The sequence below is a fragment of the Aulostomus chinensis genome, chromosome 3 (assembly GCF_037954235.1).
Source record: "Aulostomus chinensis isolate RoL2024-O1b breed Wild chromosome 3, RoL_Achi_v1.0, whole genome shotgun sequence".
Classification (NCBI taxonomy): domain Eukaryota; kingdom Metazoa; phylum Chordata; class Actinopteri; order Syngnathiformes; family Aulostomidae; genus Aulostomus; species Aulostomus chinensis.
This window is the reverse complement of record NC_141322.1, coordinates 3,608,718-3,617,911: the sequence shown is the minus strand read 5'-3', so window position 1 is coordinate 3,617,911 and position 9,194 is coordinate 3,608,718.

Here is a 9,194-nt window from a genome sequence, read left to right as displayed (position 1 = left end):
TTTTGGCTCCCTAGGTGGCGCTATTGAGTTTTTGCGAAATTTTTTTTTTAAATATAAAATTTTTTGCCAGACCGGACGTGTGTGCAAAATTTCAGCGAATTTCATGCATGTTCAGGGGGTCAAATTAAGCGTTAAAGTGGCGGCGGAAAAAGAAAGAATAATAATAATAATAATTAAAGCTGCAAGCAGCGTTGTTAGGGCCTGAGCCCCCGCCTAACCGCGGCCGGATCGCCGGCCCGAATCCAACGGTGTAATCGGCAAATCCCTAGGCCTTGTAGTTTAGGAGATACGAGCCTCAGTTCGCTGCACAGTGCGAGTGCAGAGTTGAGAGCCGGCCCTTTAAGAGCCCCTCCCTTCTCTGCTCGCTCTCTGCCATCTGTGTCAGAGTGGAGAGCAGAGGAGGATTTGGCAGTTTTACTGTGAAAACCAGTCATAACTCAGCATATGTTGGTCAAAAGTGGAATGTAAAGACATCAGTGCGTAGAGTTTTTTGTCAGGAATTCAATGGTGTGCTTATTGAAGGTGTGAGTGTTTTAGTGTAGAAGCTACAAGTATTTGTTTGAGAGTATGTACATGAGGGCAGAGACCCTCCAATATTGGTTTCCATGACTACAGTAAACAAATCTCTGCCATCTGTGCTAGAGTGGAGAACAGCTGAAAAATGCACATTTTTAGTGTGTGAAAAGCAAATAACTCTGCATTTGTTGCTTGGAAGTGGAATATAATTCCATATTTTTGTAGAGATTTTTCTGAGGAATCGACTGGTGTGTTTTGTGAAGCTGTGTGAGTTTCAGTGTAGATGTGAGAAGCGTTTGTTTGAAAGTATGTACCATGAGAGGACACGGCCTCCCCATTGACTTCCATTGTAACGTAAAACGTGTCTCCCCGACTTTGACGGCTTATAAAATCCAAACCGAGCGCGTAGTATATTATTCTTACTGAACTTTTAATCAGCACAGTTGGGAGAGTAATGTGTGAAAGTCTGGAAGCGATGCCATTTACGGTTTAGGAGGAGATAGATTTTGTTCGGGGAGGAGCAAAAGTCCTCATTTTGACAGTTTTGTCCAATTTGTGGACATTGTGTTGTAGATAGGTGAGAGGTCAGAGCGTATGAAATTTTTGTCTTGATGAGACGAGTGCAACGGTGTTGGTCCCATGTCTGTGGGACATTCGTGCAAGCAGTTATAGCGCTCCAAAGTTTTTTCGAGTTTTTTTGCTCCCTAGGTGGCGCTATTGAGTTTTTGCGAAATTTTTTTTTTAAATATAAAATTTTTCGCCAGACCGGACGTGTGTGCAAAATTTCAGCGAATTTCATGCATGTTCAGGGGGTCAAATTAAGCGTTAAAGTGGCGGCGGAAGAAAGAAAGAATAATAATAATAAAACGTTACAATTTCAGATAAAATTTTTGCCACCATTGGTTTCAATGGGGGACCTCACCCCCCGTCCCCCCCCCGGACCCCCCTGTGATGTTTTTAGAGGCCTGTGATGTTCCTAAGTGTGTGTTTTTACTGCTTTTAGCGCTGACTTCGTGTCTCTCTGACTTCGAAACATAATAGGGTCTTCGCCCAGAAGTACCTTCTGGCTCAGGCCCTAAATAATAATATTAAAACGCAGCAATTTCAGATATAATTTGTGCCACCATTGTTTTCAATGGGAGACCTCACCCCCCTGTCCCCCCCCGGACCCTCCTGTGATGTTTTTAGAGGCCTGTGATGCTCCTAAGTGTGTGTTTTTACTGCTTTTAGCGCTGACTTCGTGTCTCTCTGACTTCGAAACATAATAGGGTCTTCGCCCAGAAGTACCTTCTGGCTCAGGCCCTAATAATATTAAAACGCAGCAATTTCAGATAAAATTTTTGCCACCATTGGTTTCAATGGGGGACCTCACCCCCCTGTCCCCCCCCGGACCCTCCTGTGATGTTTTTAGAGGCCTGTGATGCTCCTAAGTGTGTGTTTTTACTGCTTTTAGCGCTGACTTCGTGTCTCTCTGACTTCGAAACATAATAGGGTCTTCGCCCAGAAGTACCTTCTGGCTCAGGCCCTAATTAAAGCTGCAAGCAGCGTTGTTAGGGCCTGAGCCCCCGCGCGGCCTACGGCCGCGTCCTTGACACCGGCCCGAATCCAACGGTGTAATCGGCAAATCCCTAGGCCTTGTAGTTTAGGAGATACGAGCCTCAGTGCGCTGCACAGTGTGAGTGCAGAGCTGAGAGCCGGCCCTTTAAGAGCCCCTCCCTTCTCTGCTCGCTCTCTGCCATCTCTGTCAGAGTGGAGAGCAGAGGAGGATTTGGCAGTTTAACTGACAAACACAGTCATAACTCTGCATATGTTGGTCAAAAGTGTAATGTAAAGACATCAGTTCGTAGAGTTTTTTCTCAGGAATTCAATGGTGTGTTTTCTGAAGGTGTGAGTGTTTTAATTTAGAAGCGACAAGTGTTTGTTTGAGAGTATGTACATGAGGGCAGAGAAGTGCCAATTGTGGTTTCCATGACTACAGTAAACAAATCTCTGCCATCTCTGTCAGAGCTGAGAGCAGAGCTGAGAGCAGAGCTGCCAGCTGGCCCTTTAAGAGCCCCTCCCTTCTCTGCTCCCTCTCTGCCATCTCTGGCAGAGCTGAGAGCAGAGCTGAGAGCAGAGCTGCCAGCTGGCCCATTAAGAACCCCTCCCCCGCTGCACTTTCTTTGATCTGTGCTAGAGTGGAGAGAGTGGAGGATTAAGAGAAATGTAGTGTGTAAAAGCTGAATAACTCGGCCTACGTTGGTGGAAAGTAACACAAAATACCATATTTTTGTAGGGATTTTTGTCAGGAATACAGTGATATGTTTTTAAAAGCTGTGCGATGTATGGTATAGACGTGAGAAGCATTTGTTCGAGAGTATGTACCATGAGAGGACACGGCCTCCCCATTGACTTCCATTGTAAGCGTAAAACGTGTCTCCCCCACTTTGAGGGCTTATAAAATCCAAACCGAGCGCGTAGTATATTAGCCTTTAAAGATTTTTGAAGAGCACAGTTGGGAGAGTAATGTGTGAAAGTTTGGAAGCCCTGGCATTTACGGTTTAGGAGGAGATAGATTTTGTTCGGGGAGTAAAAAAAGTCCTGATTTTGACAGTTTTGTCCAATTTGTGGACATTCTGTTGGAAATAGGTGAGGGGTCAGAGTGTAAGAATTGTTCGTCTTGATGAGACGAGTCCAACGGTGTTGGTCCCATGTCTGTGGGAGTTTTGTGTGAGGAGTTATAGCGCGCGAAATTAAAAAAAATTATCTTTTTTTTGTGTGGCTCCCTAGGTGGCGCTATAGACTTTAGTGGCGTTTTTGTTTTTGATTAGTGAATGTTGAGACATACCGAACGATTGTGCCAAATTTCAGCGAATTTCATGCATGTTCAGGGGGTCAAATTAGATTATGCGCGTTATGCGCATTATGCGCATTATGCGCATATAGCGCGCACTCATTGAGAGCAAGAACAGTATAATACCAGGTTTTGAATGGGTGTGTATGTGAAAACTGGCTCCGGGCCGTCTGGCCCAGTTGCCTCATGGGTGTTGGGGGGGCCTGGGACACTGTTTAGTGTGTGTTTTTAGTGTTTTTAGTGCTGCTAATGTGTTGCTCTGCCGAGCAAACATAATAGGGTCTTCGCCAGAAGTACCTTCTGGCTCAGGCCCTAATTAAAGCTGCAAGCAGCGTTGTTAGGGCCTGAGCCCCCGCGCGGCCTACGGCCGCGTCCTTGACACCGGCCCCAATCCAACGGTGTAATCGGCAAATCCCTAGGCCTTGTAGTTTAGGAGATACGAGCCTCAGTTCGCTGCACAGTGTGACTGCAGAGCTGACAGCCGGCCCTTTAAGAGCCCCTCCCTTCTCTGCTCGCTCTCTGCCATCTGTGTCAGAGCTGAGAGCAGAGGAGGATTTGGCAGTTTTACTGACAAACACAGTCATAACTCTGCATATGTTGGTCAAAAGTGGACTGTAAAGACATCAGTTCGTAGAGTTTTTTCTCAGGAATTCAATGGTGTGTTTTCTGAAGGTGTGAGTGTTTTAGTTTAGAAGTTACAAGTGTTTGTTTGAGAGTATGTACATGAGGGCAGAGAAGTGCCAATTGTGGTTTCCATGACTACAGTAAACAAATCTCTGCCATCTCTGTCAGAGCTGAGAGCAGAGCTGAGAGCAGAGCTGCCAGCTGGCCCATTAAGAACCCCTCCCCCGCTGCACTTTCTTTGATCTGTGCTAGAGTGGAGAGAGTGGAGGATTAAGAGAAATGTAGTGTGTAAAAGCTGAATAACTCGGCCTACGTTGGTGGAAAGTAACACAAAATACCATATTTTTGTAGGGATTTTTGTCAGGAATACAGTGATATGTTTTTAAAAGCTGTGCGATGTATGGTATAGACGTGAGAAGCATTTGTTCGAGAGTATGTACCATGAGAGGACACGGCCTCCCCATTGACTTCCATTGTAAGCGTGAAACGTGTCTCCCCCACTTTGAGGGCTTATAAAATCCAAACCGAGCGCATAGTATATTAGCCTTTAAAGATTTTTGAAGAGCACAGTTGGGAGAGTAATGTGTGAAAGTTTGGAAGCCCTGGCATTTACGGTTTAGGAGGAGATAGATTTTGTTCGGGGAGTAAAAAAAGTCCTGATTTTGACAGTTTTGTCCAATTTGTGGACATTTTGTTGGAGATAGGTGAGGGGTCAGAGTGTAAGAATTGTTCGTCTTGATGAGACGAGTCCAACGGTGTTGGTCCCATGTCTGTGGGAGTTTTGTGTGAGGAGTTATAGCGCGCGAAATTAAAAAAAATTATCTTTTTTTTGTGTGGCTCCCTAGGTGGCGCTATAGACTTTTGTGGCGTTTTTGTTTTTGATTAGTGAATGTTGAGACATACCGAACGATTGTGCCGAAATTCAGCGAATTTCATGCATGTTCAGGGGGTCAAATTAGATTATGCGCGTTATGCGCATTATGCGCATATAGCGCGCACTCATTGAGAGCAAGAACAGTATAATACCAGGTTTTGAATGGGTGTGTATGTGAAAACTGGCTCCGGGCCGTCTGGCCCAGTTGCCTCATGGGTGTTGGGGGGGCCTGGGACACTGTTTAGTGTGTGTTTTTAGTGTTTTTAGTGCTGCTAATGTGTTGCTCTGCCGAGCAAACATAATAGGGTCTTCGCCAGAAGTACCTTCTGGCTCAGGCCCTAATTAAAGCTGCAAGCAGCGTTGTTAGGGCCTGAGCCCCCGCCTAACCGCGGCCGGATCGCCGGCCCCAATCCAACGGTGTAATCGGCAAATCCCTAGGCCTTGTAGTTTAGGAGATACGAGCCTCAGTTCGCTGCACAGTGCGAGTGCAGAGCTGAGAGCCGGCCCTTTAAGAGCCCCTCCCTTCTCTGCTCGCTCTCTGCCATCTGTGTCAGAGTGGAGAGCAGAGGAGGATTTGACAGTTTAACTGTGAAACACAGTCATAACTCTGCATATGTGGGTCAAAAGTGGAATGTAAAGACATCAGTGCGTAGAGTTTTTTCTCAGGAATTCAATGGTGTGTTTTTTGAAGGTGTGAGTGTTTTAGTTTAGAAGCTACAAGTGTTTGTTTGAGAGTATGTACATGAGGGCAGAGAAGCTCCAATTGTGGTTTCCATGACTACAGTAAACAAATCTCTGCCATCTGTGCCTGAGTGGAGAGCAGCTAAAAAGTGTACATTTTTAGTGTGTGAAAAGTAAATAACTCTGCATTTGTTGCTTGGAAGTGGAATATAATTCCATATTTTTGTAGAGATTTTTCTGAGGAATCCAGTGGTGTGTTTTGTTAAGCTGTGAGAGTTTCAGTGTAGACGTGACAAGCATTTGTTCGAGAGTATGTACAATGAGAGGACACGCTCTCCCCATAGACTTCCATTATAACGTGAATTTTTGTCGTAACTTTGACGGCTTATAAAATCCAAACCGAGCGCGTAGTATATTATTCTTACTGAACTTTTAATCAGCACAGTCGGGAGAGTAATGTGTGAAAGTTTGGAAGCGATACCATTTACGGTTTAGGAGGAGATAGATTTTGTTCGGAGGGTGCGATGGTGAAAAATTGGACTTTTGTGTCCAAATTGTGGACGTCCTGTTGAAGTTAGGTCAGGGGTCAGAGTGTACGAATTTTTCGTCTTGATGAGACGAATCCACCGGTGTTGGTCCCATGTCTGTGGGACATTCCTCGGGGAAGTTATTGACGTAAACGTGTTTTTGGCTTGCTAGGTGGCGCTGTTGAGTTTTGCGTGTAAATTTTTTTTAGAATATCAAATTTTTCGCCGGACCGGACGTGTCTGCAAAAATTCAGCGAATTTCATGCATGTTCAGGGGGTCAAATTAAGCGTTAAAGAGTTCGCGGAATAAAGAAAGAATAATAAAACGGAGCAATTTCAGATATAATTTTGCCACCATTGGTTTCAATGGGAGACCTCACCCCCCTGTCCCCCCCCGGACCCCCCTGTGATGTTTTTAGAGGTCTGTGATGTTCCTAAGTGTGTGTTTTTACTGCTTTTAGCGCTGACTTCGTGTCTCTCTGACTTCGAAACATAATAGGGTCTTCGCCCAGAAGTACCTTCTGGCTCAGGCCCTAATAATAATAATAATAATAATAATAATAAAACGCAGCAATTTCAGATATAATTTGTGCCACCATTGTTTTCAATGGGGGACCTCACCCCCCTGTCCCCCCCCGGACCCCCCTGTGATGTTTTTAGAGGTCTGTGATGCTCCTAAGTGTGTTTTTTTACTGCTTTTAGCGCTGACTTCGTGTCTCTCTGACTTCGAAACATAATAGGGTCTTCGCCCAGAAGTACCTTCTGGCTCAGGCCCTAATAATAATAATAATAAAACGCAGCAATTTCAGATACAATTTGTGCCACCATTGTTTTCAATGGGAGACCTCACCCCCCTGTCCCCCCCCGGACCCCCCTGTGATGTTTTTAGAGGCCTGTGATGCTCCTAAGTGTGTGTTTTTACTGCTTTTAGCGCTGACTTCGTGTCTCTCTGACTTCGAAACATAATAGGGTCTTCGCCCAGAAGTACCTTCTGGCTCAGGCCCTAATAATAAAACGGAGCAATTTCAGATATAATTTTGCCACCATTGGTTTCAATGGGAGACCTCACCCCCCTGTCCCCCCCCGGACCCCCCTGTGATGTTTTTAGAGGCCTGTGATGTTCCTAAGTGTGTGTTTTTACTGCTTTTAGCGCTGACTTCGTGTCTCTCTGACTTCGAAACATAATAGGGTCTTCGCCCAGAAGTACCTTCTGGCTCAGGCCCTAATTAAAGCTGCAAGCAGCGTTGTTAGGGCCTGAGCCCCCGCGCGGCCTATGGCCGCGTCCTTGACACCGGCCCCAATCCAACGGTGTAATCGGCAAATCCCTAGGCCTTGTAGTTTAGGAGATACGAGCCTCAGTGCGCTGCACAGTGTGAGTGCAGAGCTGAGAGCCGGCCCTTTAAGAGCCCCTCCCTTCTCTGCTCGCTCTCTGCCATCTCTGTCAGAGCTGAGAGCAGAGCTGAGAGCAGAGCTGCCAGCTGGCCCTTTAAGAGCCCCTCCCCCGCTGCACTGTGTCTGATCTGTGCTGGAGTGGAGAGAGTGGAGGATTCAGAGAAATGTAGTGTGTAAAAGCTGAATAACTCGGCCTACGTTGGTGGAAAGTAACACAAAATACCATATTTTTGTAGGGATTTTTGTCAGGAATACAGTGATATGTTTTTAAAAGCTGTGCGATGTATGGTATAGACGTGAGAAGCATTTGTTCGAGAGTATGTACCATGAGAGGACACGGCCTCCCCACTGACTTCCATTGTAAGCGTGAAACGTGTCTCCCCCACTTTGAGGGCTTATAAAATCCAAACCGAGCGCGTAGTATATTAGCCTTTAAAGATTTTTGAAGAGCACAGTTGGGAGAGTAATGTGTGAAAGTTTGGAAGCCCTGGCATTTACGGTTTAGGAGGAGATAGATTTTGTTCGGGGAGTAAAAAAAGTCCTGATTTTGACAGTTTTGTCCAATTTGTGGACATTCTGTTGGAGATAGGTGAGGGGTCAGAGTGTAAGAATTGTTCGTCTTGATGAGACGAGTCCAACGGTGTTGGTCCCATGTCTGTGGGAGTTTTGTGTGAGGAGTTATAGCGCGCGAAATTAAAAAAAATTATCTTTTTTTTGTGTGGCTCCCTAGGTGGCGCTATAGACTTTTGTGGCGTTTTTGTTTTTGATTAGTGAATGTTGAGACATACCGAACGATTGTGCCGAAATTCAGCGAATTTCATGCATGTTCAGGGGGTCAAATTAGATTATGCGCGTTATGCGCATTATGCGCATATAGCGCGCACTCATTGAGAGCAAGAACAGTATAATACCAGGTTTTGAATGGGTGTGTATGTGAAAACTGGCTCCGGGCCGTCTGGCCCAGTTGCCTCATGGGTGTTGGGGGGGCCTGGGACACTGTTTAGTGTGTGTTTTTAGTGTTTTTAGTGCTGCTAATGTGTTGCTCTGCCGAGCAAACATAATAGGGTCTTCGCCAGAAGTGCCTTCTGGCTCAGGCCCTAATTAAAGCTGCAAGCAGCGTTGTTAGGGCCTGAGCCCCCGCCTAACCGCGGCCGGATCGCCGGCCCCAATCCAACGGTGTAATCGGCAAATCCCTAGGCCTTGTAGTTTAGGAGATACGAGCCTCAGTGCGCTGCACAGTGTGAGAGCAGAGCTGAGAGCCGGCCCTTTAAGAGCCCCTCCCTTCTCTGCTCGCTCTCTGCCATCTGTGTCAGAGTGGAGAGCAGAGGAGGATTTGGCAGTTTAACTGTGAAACACAGTCATAACTCAGCATATGTGGGTCAAAAGTGGAATGTAAAGACATCAGTGCGTAGAGTTTTTTGTCAGGAATTCAATGGTGTGCTTTTTGAAGGTGTGAGTGTTTTAGTTTAGAAGCTACAAGTGTTTGTTTGAGAGTATGTACATGAGGGCAGAGACCCTCCAATTGTGGTTTCCATGACTACAGTAAACAAATCTCTGCCATCTGTGCAGGAGTTGAGAGCAGGCGAAAAGTGTACATTTTTAGTGTGTGAAAATCAAATAACTCCGCATATGTTGCTTGGAAGTGGAATATAATACCATATTTTTGTAGAGATTTTTCTGAGGAATCCAGTGGTGTGTTTTGTGAAGCTGTGAGAGTTTTAGTTTAGACGTGAGAAGCATTTGTTTG